The 19,489-nt window shown below is 41.5% G+C and overlaps 1 protein-coding gene across 1 annotated transcript in view; it reads right to left on the bottom strand.

Moving 5' to 3' along the window:
• The window catches only part of PTPRT (protein tyrosine phosphatase receptor type T), a 1,090,723-nt gene that overhangs the window by 886,920 nt on the left and 184,314 nt on the right, over positions 1 to 19,489 (bottom strand). The gene's annotated exons all lie outside the window — the stretch shown is intronic.

Consider the following 19,489-nt stretch of genomic DNA (forward strand, 5'->3'; position numbering starts at 1 on the left):
CCCACAGCAGCCAGTGAGCTGAGCTTGTCCTACAGGCTCCTCTCTCAGCACATCACTGCTCCCTGGAACACTCCCCTTTCTCGCACTTTCTCCACTGTATCCACTAAGTCCAACAACATGAAATAAATAAAATTGAAAATTCAGTGCCTCGGCTGCACTAGCCACACTTCAAGTGCAATATAGGCCCCTATGATTAGTGGTTACCCTATCGATCAATGCAGATACAGAATATGGCCATGAGTACATAAAGTCCGACCAGGCAGAGCTGGCGTACATGGTAAAACCCCAACACCTCTCCAAGGCCTAAAAGGCCATGGGGTCTGCCCCCTGCTCGCCCCTCCAGCCTCCTCTGAAGGAACATTTGTCCCACTGCCACGCTCCAGCTACCTGCCCTTACTCCACCTTCACAAACAGACCACACTCTCGCCCATCTTGGGGTCTGGACTCCCCCCTGATACTTCCTCAGGCTTAGCTCCTCCATACCCTGCAGGAGTTGCTTCAGACTTCACCTGCTCAAAGGAGCCATTCCTGACACCCCCAAACCAAAATGTGGGGGTGGTGGTTTAGCCACTAAGTCTTCTCTGACTCTTGCGACCCCGTGGACAGTAGCCCGCCAGGCTCCTCTGTCCGTGGGATTTTCCAGGCAAGAATACTGGAGTGGATTGCCATTTCCTTCTCCGGGGGATCTTCCCGACCCAGGAACCAAACCCGGGTCTCCTGCATTGCGGGCAGATTCTTTACTGACTGAGGTATGAGGGAACTCCAGCTGTGTTGTACGTATATACATATACACGCTGAAATGTGCACACACATACACGTGCCCACACAGGCCATCACAGCGGCTGTTCGGACCTCCCCTGTGGCCTGTCTCTCCCTTCACGGCCCTTGCTACGCTTGCCACAGCTGACAGAAGCAGGCATCTGAGAGGCGGGCTAGGGCTGGAGGCCTCTTAGCGCTCACACACATGGCTGTTGGCCACAGGTCACACGGACCTGCTCACAGGGCTGCTCGTGACACGGCAGCCCGCTTCCCGCAGAGCAAGGTGTGTGACAGAGGGGCCGGCCACGGTGCACGCTGCTGAGTCTTCTCTTAGAAGCAGCACGTCATCACCTGTACCAGGTCCCATCAGTCCCACACACCAGGCCTGCCACAGGGCGGGAGGGGACCACACAGAGGTGCAAAGACGGGAAGGCAGGCGGCCCTTGGGAGCCATCTTGGAGACTGGCTTCCACAGGCTGGCTGTCCCGCTTCTCACCGTGTCCCCAGAGTACTGAGCCTTAGAGTCAGGTTCTCCGTAACTAGAAAGAATGAATAATTGGGGGACTTTCATGGTGGTCCAGTGGCCAAGACTCCACGCTCACGATGCAGGGAGCCTTAGTTTGATTCCTGGTCAGGGGACTAGATCCCACATGCCACAACTAAGACCCAGAGGAGCCAAATAAATAAGTAGAAATAATGACTCACAGAGTGCCCATCTCGTACCTCATCTAGGAAACTAAGGAGTCACCCCTGAAAATATTACATGCTCCTTCTACAACACCCCCTATAATGCCCATGCTGAAGGCACGGTCTCTGAGTGTGTGTTGCTCCCAGTTACACCAGCGACATGAAGATGAAGGGGTGTGGGTGTGTGGCCCCCAGGGCTGCTCTCTCAGGGACAGGGTCTGGGGTGGGACGCACACACGAGGCTTCCCCCCTCTGACTTCAGTCTCGTCCAGGGTTCCCAGCACCCAGGTGCCACTAGCAGTCCTGCCCTACATCACACAGGACAGACCGGTTCACGACAGTCAATGAAATTATATGTCCCATGCAGCAGGGAAGCACACACTCACAAAAGACCAGCAGAGCCATTGACTTTTTATTAGATGCTTCTCCCAGGCAATAAACGGGGAGAGACAACTGCGGGGAAACAGAAGCCCCTGGTCAGAACCTGTGATCGAGTCAGTCACTGGAGCGGAGATGAACATTGACTCCTGACACAGGTCAACTGGCAGGAATGTTAGGAATGAGGGCAGCCCTCTAACAAGGCAACCATGTCCCCCTGTGACCTGGGACTGCCAACAACAGTGAGAATAATCCTGATGGAACAGTAACAGCTACCAGGTATTAATCACCTTAACACATCCAGGCCCTTTATATCCTTTATCCCTAATCCATTCAACATCTACTAGACAATACATTCACACCTATCATGTACCAGAAAGTCTCAGAACATCATCCCCAGGTATTTGGCACACAGTAGATCCTCCAGAACCACTGTATAAACGAATTAGTGAGTAAATGAGTAGATGCCATGAGATGGATATTATGACGCTCATTGTACAGAACAGAAAACTCAGGTCGATGTACTGAAATGTGTTAGTCGCTTAATCATGTCTGACTCTTCGTGACCCCATGGACTGTAGCCCACCAGGCTCCTCTGTCCATGGAATTCTCCAGGCAAGAATAATGGAGTGGGCAGCCATTGCCTTCTTCAAAAAACTTATATCTCTACTGTTGCTCAAAGTCACGTGAATTGAACTGAGTAGAGCTCAGTTTAAACTTTCAACTGTCCAATTTCAAGTCCAGGACACTTTTCACATGACCTCATATCTGTAAATAGTCTGCATATGGGTGCAATCATAGTTAGTAGGTTTCCTCCAATTGGCATGCTATGACATGATTCTTCATGAAAACAGAGACCAGAAAGCATTTCTGGGCAGTAAGAGATGAGAAGACTGGACATTTTTGTGGTTTGGGAGGTGGACGCAGGAGTAACAGCTTAGTTATCTGTCAGTCCTCAGCGTACACCGTGGCCTTTGGCTAGCGCCCTTCGGAGTCCAAGCAGGTGAGCGGGGAGCCTGGCTTCCCCAGTGAGGCTGACAGCAGCCTCCCAGCTGGGGTGGGAGGAAGAGGTGCGCTTCCCTGAAAACAAGCGCTGCTTTCTTATTACACAGAACCCCACTGGCTCCCACAAATCCATGCAAATTCTTACTGTTTGCTTTTATTATTCACACTCAGCTTTATCATCCCCAACTACATTCTCCTCCTTCCCTCAATGAACTCCCTGACAGCAGAAGAGTACACAGATTTCTCCATTTTGTGACTTTTACTCTATTTAACTTCCTTAAGTATCTTTTCAACTGGGAAAACTGGTGACTAAAAACTGACATTGTAAGATGTGAACTTGAAACCACTGAAAATTTGAAAGTCAAGGAGAGAAGCCAGAAAAACTTTCAATCACAGATCACACAACAATCATATTGTCACTTGGGCTTCTCACAACAACACAAGCCCTCGGGGGTGGGGGAGTGGCAGGGAGCAGCTGAATACACCGAAGCAGCAGAAGTCAAGGTGCGAAGAAGCAGGAGGAGGATGCACTTAGACGCCTGGGTATCATAGATTGGGTATTATGGGTTATTACAGAAGCTAAAAATGGACTTAAGCATCACAACAGTCATGTATAAAGTGTCTATCACCTTACGAAGCCATCGCTTTTTCAAAAAGACCTTTAAAATAATGTGCACCTTGAAAGACATTTAAAAGGATTTCTCTAAAAAAAGTAGAAGAAGAAGAAGAAGAATGATCATAAAAGATTCAGAACAGAGGTTGGCAAACTATGTCCTGCTGCCTCTTTTTGTAAATAGTTTCACTAGAAGAATATTTACTAGCTCTCCCTTTATAGAAATGTTTGTCAACCCCTGATTGAGATGTTTCACTGAGATTTTCTTCCATATATTTATAATGTTGACATTTATGAAGATGTTAAGTGGTAAGTGGCTAGTGGCAAAATCATATGGTACATGGGATTGGTGTTCATTGTCTGAGAAAAGCAAAACGATTGATTTTTTTCAATGTGCGTACTTATACACAAATGCACCCAAATCAATAATGGACAAAATTGCTGAGAGCTCTAGTGTGAGTCAAGGCCACAGTAAACCCAAGGTCCTAGAAGCTTCTACGTCATTTACAGACATCACTTTCCATCAAAGAGCATGGCTAAAATGATAAATCTCGGAAAAATAAAGAAAGATGGCCATCTAAATTGTCTTTTTAAACAAATGCCTAGTAAAGTGAGAAATGACTTTGAAAACACAAGTATTATCACAGTAGTAGAACTCCACGTCAGAGCCTAAATTCTTCTTCATGGAGGGGATAAAATGTTAACACAAACGTCAACATCTACATAAGGAGAACCAATTCATTACTCACTTACATGAAAAGGGGAACCTGCAAAGTTAGACTACGTCAGTTCAGTTCAGTTCAGTCACTCAGTTGTGTCCAACTCTTTGCAACCCCATGGACTGCAGCACGCCAGGCCTTCCTGTCCATCACCAGCTCCCAGAGTTTACTCAAACTCATGTCCATTGAGTCAGTGATGCCATCCAACCATCTCATCCTCTGTCGTCCCCTTCTTCTCCTGTCTTCAATCTTTCCCAGCATCAGGGTCTTTTCAAATGAGTCAGTTTTTCACATTAGTTGGCCAAAGTATTGGAGTTTCAGCTACAGCATCAATCCTTCCAATGAATATTCAGGACTGATTTCCTTTAAGATGGACTGGTTGGATCTCCACGCAGTCCAAGGGACTCTCAAGAATCTTCTCCAACACGACAGTTCAAAAGCATCAATTCTTTGGCGCTCAGCTTTCTTTATAGTCCAACTCTCACATCCATACATGACTGCTGGAAAAACCATAGCTTTGACTAGATGGACCTTTGTTGGCAGAGTAATGTCTCTGCTTTTTAATATGCTATCTAGTTTGGTCATAACTTTTCTTCCAAGGAGCAAGCGTCTTTTAAGATATTATTTCCTAAATGCCAAACAATCATGTGATGTGGGCAGTATTTATCAGAGGGGTTTCTGTAATATATAGAAGGGAAAGGAATGAAGATTATCAAGCAGAAATAAAGGGCATTAAATTGCTAAATTCAAGGGTGAAAGAAGAGTTTTCACAGGTCAATTAAATCTTGTGGAGAGAAAAAATTCAGGGGAGAAGGCATGCATAATTCTGAAATGATTTTCACTTTTTAACTAAGAAAAATGAGGGTTTTGACCAAGCAGAGTAAAAGGCCTTAGTGACTTTCATACTGTAAAAATCCACCATCAGTGGGCTGGAAAAGAGGTTCCTTTCCTACACTAATGAGATAATCATACAGGTCAGCCATCCTCAACTGCATTCAGGAGACTGCAAACTTTTGTGTAAACCAATAGATAGCATATCATCGTCTGTAGCCCATACCTCTTCTATTCCAAATACTTAACCCTGCTGTATTTTTTTAAAAGTCTTAATTGAATTTGTTACAATATTGCTTCTGTTATGTTTTGACTTTTTGACCTGGAGGCACGTGGGATCTTAGCTCCCTGACCAGGAACTGAACCTGCATGCCCTGTATTGGAGGTGAAGTCTTAAACACAGGGCTGTCAGAGAAGTCCCTACTTCTGCTACTGAAGTGCAAAAACAACCATAGACAACACAGAAATGAAAGAGCATAGTTGTGTTCCAATAAAATCTTATTTATTAAAAAACAAAGGCTATCTGAAGTATCAGATGAGTCCACTTGCATGAGGTAAAACAGACAAATTCAGAGACAGCAAGGAGAAAGGTGGTACAAAGGAGCTACAGATGGGGGGAAATGGGGAGTCATTGCTAAATGTGCACAGAGTGTTTCGGGAGCTGAAAAAGTTCCAGAAATGGATAGTGATGATGGTTGTATACCACTACAAATGTACTTTTAAAAATGCCAAAAAATTGTATGTTTAAATGTGGTTTTAAAAAAAAAACTAAAAATAAGATTAAGTATTAAAAAGGAGATGATATAAGTACCATTAGATTTCACATATAATGGATGTCATATAGTATTTCTCCTCCTCTGTCTGACTCACTCCACTTAGTATGACAATCCCTAAGTCCATCCATGTTGCTACAAATGGCATTATTTCATTCTTTTTAATGACTGAGTAACATTCTGTGTGTGTGTGTACCACATCCCTCTCTCTCTCTCTCTCTCTCTCTCTCTCTATATATATATATATATATATATATATACACACACACACACCACATATGCGTGTGTGTGTGTGTGTATACATACGTATTCTTTATCAATTCCTCTCTCAGTGGACATTTATTAATATACTACTGTCTACTCTAAAATCTGGGACATAACTAGAAACTATTAAAACTCATAGGAGAGTTTTGTTATGGGAGTCAGATACAAACTACATGCCTAAAACACATCTTTTTACACCAGCAATAGTCAACTTAAAAAATAATAGAAACATTTACCCCATACACGATATACACAAAGATATAAGAATAAATAAGAAATAGGCAAGACCTAAAAGATTCAAGTATAAAACTAGTTACCATGATAAATTTCATGTTATATATATTTTACCCTGATGGGAAAAATTGAGGGCAGGAGGAGAAGGTGGTGACAGAGGGTGAGATGGTTGGATGGCATCATTGACTCAATGGACATGAGTTTGAGCAAACTCCAGGAGATGGTGAAGGATAGGAAAGCCTGGCGTGCTGCAGTCCATGGAGTCTCAAAGAGTTGAACATGACTTAGCAAGTGAACAACAACAAAAATTTTTCCATAATTAAAAAATACTTTAAGCACATAAAAATGTGTAGGTATACACCCACATAGATACACCTCTGATGCCTTATTGCAGATATCTATGTCTCACCAGTGTGATCCCACTGATAATTTTCACCTAATGAAGTGAAAAGTACCATAGGGATGGCTTTACAACCTGGTACAAATGACTCAGCCCATGAAAAGCTCTCAGGATTGTTGGCAGATTAAAAGCACTTCCAAATATGGCCAACAGACTTTTCGTCCTGGTAAAGATTTCTTCCTTGTTGGCACAAGAATAACAACAAAAGTTATTCTTTCTTAGTTTTCTATTTACTCAAAGTTTAACATAAGTGACACAACTTCTCTTGAAATTATATGGAATATTTATCTTTAGTATTTCAGAGATAAATAAAATCAATGATTTTTTTTTTTAAGTTGGCCCCATCTGGCCCCCAGGTCATAGATGTCCATGCCCTGCACAAGATAACCTTAGGAGGAATGTCTTGGGCATTCACCGATGGTTCAGTGGTTAGGACTCTGTATTTCCATAGCTGAGGACCTGGGTTCGATTGCTTGTCAGGGAACTAAGAACCCGCAAGTGACGAGGCAGCCAAAAATTTAAAAAAAGAGGAGGAAAGTCTAAGGCCATTTGTGTGGCACATCAGGAACAAGGACATGAAGGAAAGAATTTGAGTCTTGGATAAAATGACTAAATTGAGGTTGGACATTGAGTATACCACTACAAATGTACTTTTAAAAATGCCAAAAAATTGTATGTTTAAATGTGGTTTTAAAAAAAAAACTAAAAATAAGATTAAGTATTAAAAAGGAGATGATTCTAGACAAGTTGCTGGAAGTCATAAATGGTGTAGATGCATGTCCAAGTTGCCTTAACCTACTCCCTCCTGGAAAGATGGGGAAAAGGAGAAAACCCATCTTTGGTGCTCTGTGTAAGCAGGCCTGGGATCTGAGGAATTGAGCTGCCATGTACACCCTCCTCTACCTGCCACCCAGGAAGATAGGAAGCAGAGAAGTTAAGTTAACATCTTTGTCCAGCAACCAAAGCAAAACTTGTAAGTGTTTTAATAATAAACGTCATGATAACTGAGCCAAAAAAGGAAGTCGGAGGACAGGATGGTTACAGTTGATTAGGGGAAATTGTTCCAGTTATCTATTGCCATGTAACAAATCATCCCCAAATTAGAGCTGAAACAATAATAATCATTTATTTTCTCTCCGGATAATATGGTCTATTGGTCTCTGGAGGAGGAGTTTGGGAACAGCTGGGCTGGGCAGCTCTGGCGTGGGGCCACTAGGGTGACTGATTGCACAGGGACTGGGCAACTGAGGGTTGATAGGCATAGCTCCCTCTCCATGAAGTCTCAGGTCTTGTCATTCCACGTTGGTTGGCTTGGGCTTCCTTAATGTATGGCTGCCTCAAGTGTGTTCCATGGAGCTTGAGGGCTCCAACGGTGAGTATTCATGAGATAAAAGGGCAAGAGTGTGCCCTTTTCTAGCCCAGCCTCAGAATCATTCCCACCTCTTTCTATTAACCAGGGGGAGGAGAAATAAACTGCTCACTTGATTAGGGGAGCGAGGAGAATGTTTAGATTCTGGAAAAGCAAAAGGATAGGAACCATTGTTGCAATGATTTTTAAAATATATAATTTGCCATAGGGATTCAAGCTTATTTGAGATTGTTAGTTTATTTACCTATGAATAACATTAAAGTATAAGTGTTACAAAAACATTCTTGATTCTCTTTCTCTGCTCAAAAATTCCTTTAGCATTTCCCAGGGATGGTGAACCACACGACATAAGCAACCAGAGTTCTCATCACCAAAACCCACCGATGTCAGCTCAAAACATTACATCATACCACCTGTCTGGCAGCACTCAGAACCTGTCTGCTTGGTGATTGCCTTGACATTGTTTGTGACACAGTGAAATAACCAATTTACGTGAGTAAAGCCTGCTGAGATATTGGGACACAAGCAGAAGATAAATGGCCTGGACATTGAACCCAAAACACATTTTCAGGTCTCCTGTTCAACGTAATCTTCCAGGTGACAGTCTCAGAACAACACAATCTCAACCACTGAATAACAGGAACAGCAGAAAACTCTTTAGATGTTACTCTTTTGATCATAGTTTAAAATATTTGTGGCATAGGAAATGCCATGCCATCAAGTCTTTTTACATTTAAAAAGATCTCTTCCTGTGCATCCCAGACCACTTCATTCCTGTCTTCTCTTATGGTCCATCAGGACCACATGACTGGATTGTTGTCAACTAGATGGGTTCTAAACCACCTTCACGCCTGACCATAAAAACCCTAGGGATGTTCCACACTCATTGTCTCTTCTCTTTCCAAGCTAACCTCAGAGGCCATAAGGGAAAAGGACCACTTGGAGGAGCCATAGAACCCATAATAAAATGTCATTTCAATCAGAAATCACCTTTGTGTATGTGTATTAAGTCACTGAGATTTTTTTTTTCTTTCCTGACCCAAAGGTAAAAGCCAAATTAAAAAATTCCAAAACCGGGGTGCTATTGGAATCTGGGGCAATACAACGTTTTGTTACTCAGGTTATCTCATACGTTGAAAAACTAGTAGATGGGAATTCCTTGGCAGTCCATTGGTTGGGACTTGGTACTTCCACTGCAAGGGGTACAGGTTCAATCCCTGGTCGGGAAACTAAGATCCCACATGTCATATGGCTCAGCCAAAAAAAGTCTAACAATTACTATATGCCAGGCACATTCCCCAATCAAGGAAATCACTGAGATTTCAAGAGTTTATTATTGTAGTATAACCGAGACAAGCCTGACTCACATAATCTTCTGTTAAAACCAACATGAATATATTAATGAGCAGAATTAAAAATTCACATGAATTTTTAAAGTTAAAACACAAAACTTTAAAGAAACATCGTGCTTGAGGCAGACTACACTGGCTATGCTCCAGACCCCCAAGACCCACACATGCATTCACTTCTGCTATTAGGAAGACTTCAGTGGAATTATCAGAGACGTACCCTAAAGTATTTGGCAGAGACAGTTTGCGGAATGAAACAAAACCCAGTTCTATTACTTCCTAACTGACTCACTGAGCAAGTCACTTCCCTTCTCTAAGCCTCAGATTATGCAATGAGGGAACCATTGTTATTGGGTAAGTCGGTCACCATTTAGATCACCTGGCCTGGAAGAACAGCAAAATTTGTCAAAGAAGCCACAGGCCTTTTGTTTAGGGAAGCACCTGAATGTGTTTATAAAAGATGAGGCTAACTAGACACAGCCAGGCTGAGAGAGAAATTTAAACGCTTTTAAAAAAGAAGCAAATTGTTCATTAGGACACATAACAGGAATTTTGGAGTCCCCAGCAATCTCTGGAGAAGAGTCTAAAAAGGACAAATGGGGACTTCCCTGGTGATCCAGTGGTTAAAAATCCACCCTGAGGAGTCGGGTGGGGAGGGAGGTGGGAGGGGGGATCGGGATGGGGAATACGTGTAACTATATGGCTGATTCATGTCAATGTATGACAAAACCCACTGAAATGTTGTAAAGTGATTGGCCTCCAACTAATAAAATAATATTTAAAAAATAAAAAAATAAAAAAAAAATAAAAAAAAAAAAAATTTAAAAATTTAAAAAAAAAAAAAAAAAAAAAAAAAAAATCCACCTTGTAATGCAGGGGATGTGGGTTCGACCCCTGGTTGGGGAACTAGATCCCACATGGTGTGGAACAACTGAAGCTGCACGCCACAACTACTGAGCCCACAGGCCACAAAAGAGAGTCCATGTGCCCCAGCAAAAGATCCCGCAAGATGCAACAGAGATCTGGGGTGCTGCAACTAAGACCTGATGCTGTCAACTATTTATCAACTAAATAAATGAACCAAAAAAGACTGAGAAAGGAGACACAGCAACATGGTAAGAGGACAGAGCCTAAAAAGGGTACTGGCCCACGTGCATTTCCTGCAGTATTAGTTACTTATGCTGCATAACAAAATATCTCCCATCTCAGTGGCTTAAGGCAACCAACATTCATTGCCTCACAGTTTCTTCTGATCAGGAATTCAGGAGCAGCTCTGCTGAGTGGTTCTTGTATAGGATCCTTCATGAGGAGGCAGTCAAAGTTAATGAATAAACAATCAGAAGTAGAAACAAACCCATTGATTCTAACTCAGAGTTTATATTGAAAGTACAGTAGAAAAAGGAAGAGAATCCGAACTTGAGGGAGCAAGAGATCCCACTGGAGTCTTGTTTCTGCCTTTCAAATCTCATGAGCACAAGCACTCATCCAATCTGGGCGCCCACTTGAGGACTCACATCATCCTTAAACCCCTTCCACGCTTTGAAATTCGGGGATCCTGGGACGCAAATGACCATCCCAAGGCACTGGGAGAGATGCAGGCAGAATAGCCCCCTGCACGGGGGACAGATAGCAGGCCTGCTGAGACACTACAAGAAGGATTGTCTTTTTCACACACATGAGTCAGAATCAGGCATCCAATGCATTGCATTTCTACACAGGACAAAAATCCCACTCCTCAAAGCAAGAGACTATCATTTGTTTATTTCATTTTTCTTTTCCTATTTTCTTTTTTTTCTTGAGGGGGCAGGGATTTATTTCTGTCATGACACCAATCCAGCGCAACTCATTGTCACCACTTGATGCAGTTCAACTCCTCTGGAATTAGTTCATTCGATCAGGAAAGAAACAACTCGACTTCCTGGTGAGAAAGGGCAAGAGGACACTTTCTAGCAATGACTGTGCTTCAAGGAATATCAGGGAGGGAGGAAGGGAAGGAGGGAGGAGGCAAGCCAGCACACATGCGAGCAACTTCTATACATCTGGCTCCTTCATATGCAATTTTTACATCCTTACAAGAACCCTATGAAGCAGGTGCTATGTTACAGGTGAGAACAGCTAGGCTCAGTCTGGGCAGCTACCTTGGCTGATACGCACCAGCAAGTGGATATGGAACGAGGGATTGGCATGGCATATGCAAACCTAGCACTTCAAATCCTGGCTGAGGGAAAGAAGAAAAGCAGGAAGGAGGGAGGGACATGAGGAAGCCATAACCCATGAGTGTTTCCTTCAAGGATGGCACTCAAAGGAGAACCTAACACTTCCTGATGGGATGTGTTGATTGTATGCAAGGTTAGGAACACTTTGCTACCCAAGGTCTTCCTGCTATTGAAAAGAGTCAATGACTCCAATTAAGCCTCAGGGTGTGTGGGAGAGACTATTAGAAAAATATCTCATATCTTTGATGCAGAAAGAAAGGGAGTGGGCACAAAATGGTCATTAAAACCAATTTGCGTAGTTATTCGAGAATCAGAAGAGAATACTGTTAAATGTGGTGACTTCAGGGCCTGAGCTTGAATCTCAGCTCTGATACTTACCTGCATGACCTTGAGCAAGGCTCATAACAGCTGTGTGCCTCAGTGTCACCATCTATAAAATGGATATGATAGCCTCCATCACAAAAGTTTGTTAGAAGGGTGAAATGACTCAATATATTTAAAGTTCTTCCAGTAACAGCCTAATAAATGTTTGCTACTGTGTTCATCATGGGCTTCCCTTGTGGCTCTGCAGGTAAAGAATCCATCTGCTATGCGGGAGACCTGGGTTTGATCCCTGGGTTGGGAAGGTTCCCTGGAGAAGGGAAAGGCTACCCACTTCAGTATTCTGGTCTGGAGAATTCCATGGACTATACAGTTCATGGGATCACAAAGAGTCAGACACAACTGAGCGACTTTCACTTTCACTGTGTTCATCAGTGGTGAAGGGTGTGTTTTCTAGAGCCAGACTGAAAGAAACTAAAACCCAATCAATGATTCCATAGGCTTCTGACCACAGAGAGTTCATAACCCTTCTGGAAGCAGGAGAAATGTCCATCTCAGAGGAGTGCTGGCAGATTACATTTTCTAAAGACAGGGGCAAACAGTGTCTCCCAGGCACACAGTCTTCTACACTTTCTTCACCACTGCTCCATCAACCCATGGAAACTAAGTCCCCTTCCCTTGAATCTGAGTGGGTCCGTGCACCTTTCTGCAAATAGGATATAGCAGAAGTCATGTTGAGTGACTTCTGAGGAAGGGTTAGAAAAAACCATGCGGCTTCTTCCTGGTTCCCTTGGGATGTTCACTCTGGGAACCCAGGTTCCATGCTGTGAGGAAGTCCAAGCAGTGCAAGAGGAGGCATGAGTGGAGAGAAGCAGAGACCCACTGCCCAGCTGAGCTATCGGTACTCACTTGGCACTCAGCCAAAGGAGACATCCTCAAGAACTGACTCATTTGAAAAGACCCTGATGCTGGGAATAATTGAAAGCAGGAGCAGAAGGGGACGACACAGGATGAGATGATTGCATGGCATCATCGACTCAACAGATATGAGTTTGAGTAAATTCCGGGAGATGGTTATGGACAGAGAAGCCTGGCATGCTGCAGTCTGTGGGGTTGCAAAAGTCAGACCCGACTGAGCCACTGAACTGAACTAGTACCCAGTCTGACTTCCGCCAACAGACACCGCATGGAGCAGAGAGCAGCTCTTCCACTAAGTTCTGCTCAACATGCATGAGCAAATAACAGATTGTGAGGGTTTTGAGCCCCTAAGGGTTTTAGTGGTTTGCTATGCAACAATAATAACTAGAACAGGAGGGACCTTCCTCGGTGGTCTATAGGTTAACACTCTGCCTTCCAATGCGAGGGATAAGGGTTTGATCCCTGGTCAGAGAGCCAAGGTCCCACATATCAAGGGGTACAGTCAAAAAAAAAAAAAAAAAAAATAGAACAGGAGCACGATGGAAATGATTAAATGACAATAAAATAAATATTTAGTTTAAGCCTGGGATGCGTTAAGTGCTCTTTAGCTATATCACTGTCGGTACCTATGCAGTAAATTTCCAAAGTCACATAGCTAAGAAGAATCATGACCAGGATTCAAGTCTAGGCCCTCAGTCTCACTTAATACTATACTGATGATCAGGAAGGTAAACAAATCCAGTCCAAGGATGCAAGGGCCCCACCTGCTCCCAGCTGGGAAGCTGAAATAATAAGAACCCAGGTAGTATCTCTAAGGGGCCTCTACACTAGAATCTGTGTTGAAAAAGACAATCAGGAGACAATGGATAAGAAAACAATGACTGGCTTTTCTTTCTTAGTCACGTACCATGAGTTGGAAATATTTGTTTCTCCAGGAAAAAGCTGTCCCCTCTATGGAAAAGTAAAGTATGCAAACACTGACCACAGGATAGATGAGAATGCATAATTCACACCTAACTGTCTCCCTGGACAGAAGCAGGAAGAAGGAGATTGAACTTCGAGTTAAAAAAAAGAAAAAAATCTAGCTGTTGCATCCTAGTACCTAAGTATTCAATTACAGAAAAGTTTTTGCCCCTGGAGAGGCCACTGGAGTCTGCATCAGCATCGGAACCTTTCTTAATATGATTTTGCAGTCAGCTGAGATATGCAGTGCCCTGGTGATTGATATGCAAATTAAATAAACAAAACGACATAATAAATAATTAAATCAGTCTAACATGATGAATGAATTAATCATATCAGAGTGATGAGAAGAAGCCAGCACTGTCACCCAGAAGATCATTGGTTTGAGAAAAATGAAACATTCATAATAAGGCCATTTCAACAGAGGATAGTACCTCTTCTATTGATTCCTTGTACTGGCCTCTGAACAGAGTAGGTGCTCAATAAATGCTAGTGGAATGAAACGAATTTTTGCCACCAAGAATGTCTTTCTGCAGTATAGGGAATTACTCGTTCAATAAGCAACTGCAGAGACATTTTTTCATTTCAATCTTCTTTAGGAATAAAATAGGTCTGTAAAGTAGGCAAGAGCAAGTATTTCCATCCCCCATGTTACGTATGGGGAAAATAGAGCTAAGAGGCCAAGTGACTTGCCCCTAGTCACATGGCCAGGGTGAGAGAAGAGTCATCATGGGACTCCTGACAGCTAGTGTATCACCCACCCTCTGCACCCCGCTGAAGTGGACATCTGTGCCTACGTGAGTGCCAGTGTGTGCACTATACCAGAGGGGTACTCCACCACTTCCTCAACCACTTCTCTAATATTGGATTGACCAAAAAGGTTGTTTGGGTTTTTCTGTTACATCTTATGCAAAAGGCCCAACAAACTTATTGACCAACCCAATAAATCAATTCTACACAAATTTCAAATTTATGCCTGAATACAGTTTGTATTCCTGCCATTTTGCCTTTCTTTTTTTTTTTTTAAGTTACTATCCATAGCATCTCTTTACAGACAATTAAGAAACACAAGTAAGTCTGAGGAAAATAAAAGCACTGCACAATCACTAAAATTAATGACAAAGGATATTTATCTACATGAGAAAAATTCCACAATATATTGCTAAGGAAAGAGAAGCTTTCCATGCAGCATATTATTCACACTGTATTAATACAAACACATATACACAGAGACAAAGCTAAACATATGTGTCAAAAAGTTAACACTAGATATTTCCATACAGTGGGTTATAAGGAGTTTTTGTTTCCCTCTCCGGGCCTCTTTAAAGACTTTCAGAGATGTATATAATGAGAATGCATCGTTTTTGTAAATGAAATTCTCATTTGTAAAACTAGAGCAAATTGTAGTAGGGAGCTGGGGAATAAAAATGCTTCTGAGCTCATATCTAACAGAAGACATAAATAGTGCAGTGGGTTTGTGTGTTTGTTTGTTAAGGAAATTACTTAAGAGTCCAGGTAAATTTGGAGGTGAGGGATGGGGAGCAATTTGGACTCTCATCCCACAGTGAGCCAGGATAGGACCTCAAATCAGTGACTCTGAAGCCTGATGAAATATTTGAGAAGACAAGAGGAGAGAGAGAAAAAAAAAGTTTTTAAAAGTCTGCAAAGGCAAAACTCCCCAGTGGCAAGAAACCACAGACCCACCTCCTTCTACCTGTCCAGTCCTACAAAGAGCTAAACAACTCAAAACAGAATATAAACCTCAGACACAGCCCTTCCCCCTGATTCTACAGGAGATTTGATGGTACCTAGGAAAACGATTTGGATATCAATGGAAAATCAATCAGACTACTTGGGAATAAGAAGGAGCCTTGAAAATACTGACTCAAAATGGGTTTAAAAGGCAGTAAAATGTGGAGAAGAGACACAGGCAACACTTCTTCAACTAACAAAAAGAAGTAAATACAACTTTTAAGTCAATTGTAAGTATGCATCTCTAAGGGCTTCTCTATATGTTCAGATGGTAAAGAATCTGCCTGCAAAGCAGACCAGGATTCGATCCCTGGGTCAGGAAGATTATCTGGAGTAGGAAATGGCAACCCAGCCCACTCCAGTATTCTTGCAGAGAATTCCACGGACAGAAGAGACTGGCGCGCTACAGTCCATGGGGTCACAAGATGTTGGACATGGCTGAGTGACTAAGCACACACACGCGCACACACACATAGATGCATCTCTACGAGTATATTTCTGACGAAGATTTACTCTAGGAAATGGACAAAAAAAAAAAAGAACATTGTGACAGCAGTGGTTTGAACTCTTAAATAAACCAATAAATGAAACCAATAAATCTGAATCTAACAAATGAAATCATAAGAAAGTGAAATGATAGAGCTAAGAGAACAAGTTACAGAAACAAGTCCACCGCAGCATTAAAGGCAACATGATGAACGGAGTCAATGAGAAAAAACACAATTTGATATTATTAAGGCTGCACACTACAGAAGTACATCGTAAACTGATAAAAACCAATCAGGGAGGAAACAGTTGATATGAAAGATAAACAGCAGGGATCTAGATGAGTAGGCCCAAAATAGAATTGAAGAAATAGAAATTGTTTTCAGTGATATGACAAGAAAAAGCTCATGATTTCAAAGAAAACCTGACTACTGACAGGACTCATGGGCATTACAAAAAAATTACTGAAATGTGACCAGCATGGGGAAACATCTTAGTGAAATCCCACCATGTCAACGATGAAGACAGAATTGCACGAGCATGCAGGCCAGTCAGTGACTCACAAAGGAAAACAGAGGAAGGCGTTCCCTTAGCATCCTAGATTTCAAGGGACAACAGAGAAATGTCCACAGAGACACAAGGAAGAAGGTACTTTACACCCAGCCAATCAGTTATGCATGTATAAAGGAAGGAAAAGGCGGAAAAGCAAAAGGGAAAAGGATGATCATGTAGAAATGGGAAGGAGAGAGGAAAGGAAAAGAAAATGCAGAAAGGAAGAGGAAAATCATGATATTCTCAAAACCAAAAGGACTCAAGAAGGCTCATGCTAATGGACCATGGAGGGAAAGAACAACTCAAAGACATGCTCAAAACAACCAAAAGTTCAATCAAACTACAGAGTTCAAAGATAAGTAAGCAATGATGTGAATGTACTTAAAATTCTTGATGAAATTCAAAACTAGATTTAAGTCTAAATAATCATGGTAAATGTAGCTATAACATGCTAAATCATAAAGCTTTATTATTCTTAAAATACAAAAAATAAGCTGTAGTTGAAAATTACAGTGTAGCAAAGAAGAATATTATAACAAACAGAAAAGAGATTTAAAGGCAAAGATATCAATTAAAACTAATAGCACAAAAAAGATGAACTTAGCAGTAAGAGAGTCTCAAAAATAAATCCAAAACTAATAAAAACAAGTATATGATGTTTATCAGGAAGAAGACTAAAGCTGAAAAGAATGAAACTAGAACACTTTCTAACACCATACACAAAAATAAACTCAAAATGGATTAAAGATCTAAATGTAAGACCAGAAACTATAAAACTCCTAGAGGAGAACATAGGCAAAACACTCTCTGACATAAATCACAGCAAGATCTTCTGTGACCCACCTCCCAGAGTATTGGAAATAAAAGCAAAAATAAACAAATGGGACCTAATGAAAATTAAAAGCTTTTGCACAACAAAGGAAACTATAGGTAAGGTGAAAAGACAGCCCTCAGATTGGGAGAAAATAATAGCAAATGAGGAAACAGACAAAGGATTAACCTCAAAAATATACAAGCAACTCCTGAAGCTCAATTCCAGAAAAATAAACGACCCAATCAAAAAATGGGCCAAAGAACTAAACAGACATTTCTCCAAAGAAGACATACAGATGGCTAACAAACACATGAAAAGATGCTCCACATCACTCATTATCAGAGAAATGCAAATCAAAACCACAATGAGGTACCATTACACGCCAGTCAGGATGGCTGCTATCCAAAAGTCTACAAGCAATAAATGCTGGAGAGGGTGTGGAGAAAAGGGAACCCTCTTACACTGTTGGTGGGAATGCAAACTAGTACAGCCACTATGGAAAACAGTGTGGAGATTTCTTAAAAAACTGGAAATAGAACTGCCATATGACCCAGCAATCCCACTCCTGGGCATACACACTGAGGAAACCAGACCTGAAAGAGACACGTGCACCCCAATGTTCATCGCAGCACTGTTTATAATAGCCAGGACATGGAAGCAACCTAGATGCCCATCAGCAGATGAATGGATAAGGAAGCTGTGGTACATATACACCATGGAATATTACTCAGCCGTTAAAAAGAATTCATTTGAATCAGTTCTAATGAGATGGATGAAACTGGAGCCCATTATACAGAGTGAGGTGAGCCAGAAAGATAAAGAACATTACAGCATACTAACACATATATATGGAATTTAGAAAGATGGTAACGATAACCCTATATGCAGGGCAGAAGAAGAGACGCAGAAGTACAGAACAGACTTTTGAATTCTGTGGGAGAAGGTGAGGGTGGGATGTTTCGAAAGAACAGCATGTATATTATCTGTGGTGAAACAGACCACCAGCCCAGGTGGGAGGCATGAGTCAAGTGTTCGGGCCTGGTGGGCTGGGAAGACCCAGAGGAATCGGGTGGAGAGGGAGGTGGGATGGGGGACCGGGATGGGGAATACGTGTAACTCTATGGCTGATTCATATCAATGTATGACAAAACCCACTGTAAAATAAAAAAAAATAAATAAATAAATAAAAGAAAAAAAAAAAAAGAAAATACACCAGACAAAAATATAAAAACAAATATATATAAAGGCAAAAATATACCAGAAACAAATTCAAAGAAAGTGAAAGCAGACATTACCCTACTTACAGACAATTGGGTTGAATTAACCAAAGAGAACAGTATTCAGTTTTATCAAAAGCTCATTTGGGGGGACTTCCCTGGTAGTCCTGTGGTTAAGACTTCACCTTTCAATGCAGAGGGTACACATTCCATCCCTCGTAGGGGAGCTAACCACATGCCTTGGAGTAAAAAAACCAAAACATAAAACAGAAACAATACTGTAACAAATTCAATAAATACTTTAAAAAAAAATGGTCCACATAAAAAAAATTTTTTTTAATCATTTTTTAAATTATCAAATGGCACAAACCATGCTAAGTTTCAGATTTATTGGTTCCAGAGGGATGGATCCAGGACTCCCAGGATACCAAAATCCCAAAAGATGCTCAAGTCTCATATAAAATCACATATCTGTACATCCTGTAGACTTTAAATCATCTCTAGATTACTTATAACATCTAATAAATGCTATGGAAATAGTTGCTGGCATTTGGAAAATTAAAGTTTTAACTTTGTAACTTTCTGGAATTTTTTTTTATATTTTCAATCCATACTTGGTTGAATCTGCAGGTGCAAAACCCATGAATACCAGGCATTGACTATAACTGTCTAAATATCCATGGTCTGAATAACATAGCATCAAACATTATTTTTAAAAACTGTTGGAGATTAAAGAAAATAATAGCAGTAGCTAATTCAGGAAGATAATAAGCATGAAAGTGGAGGATTTGATTAATATTATTAAAGTCAATGTAAAAGCTTTATACTTTGTATACTACAAATAATTTAGTTCCTTTTCGAATGCCTGC

The sequence above is a fragment of the Muntiacus reevesi genome, chromosome 2, assembly GCF_963930625.1.
Source record: "Muntiacus reevesi chromosome 2, mMunRee1.1, whole genome shotgun sequence".
Classification (NCBI taxonomy): domain Eukaryota; kingdom Metazoa; phylum Chordata; class Mammalia; order Artiodactyla; family Cervidae; genus Muntiacus; species Muntiacus reevesi.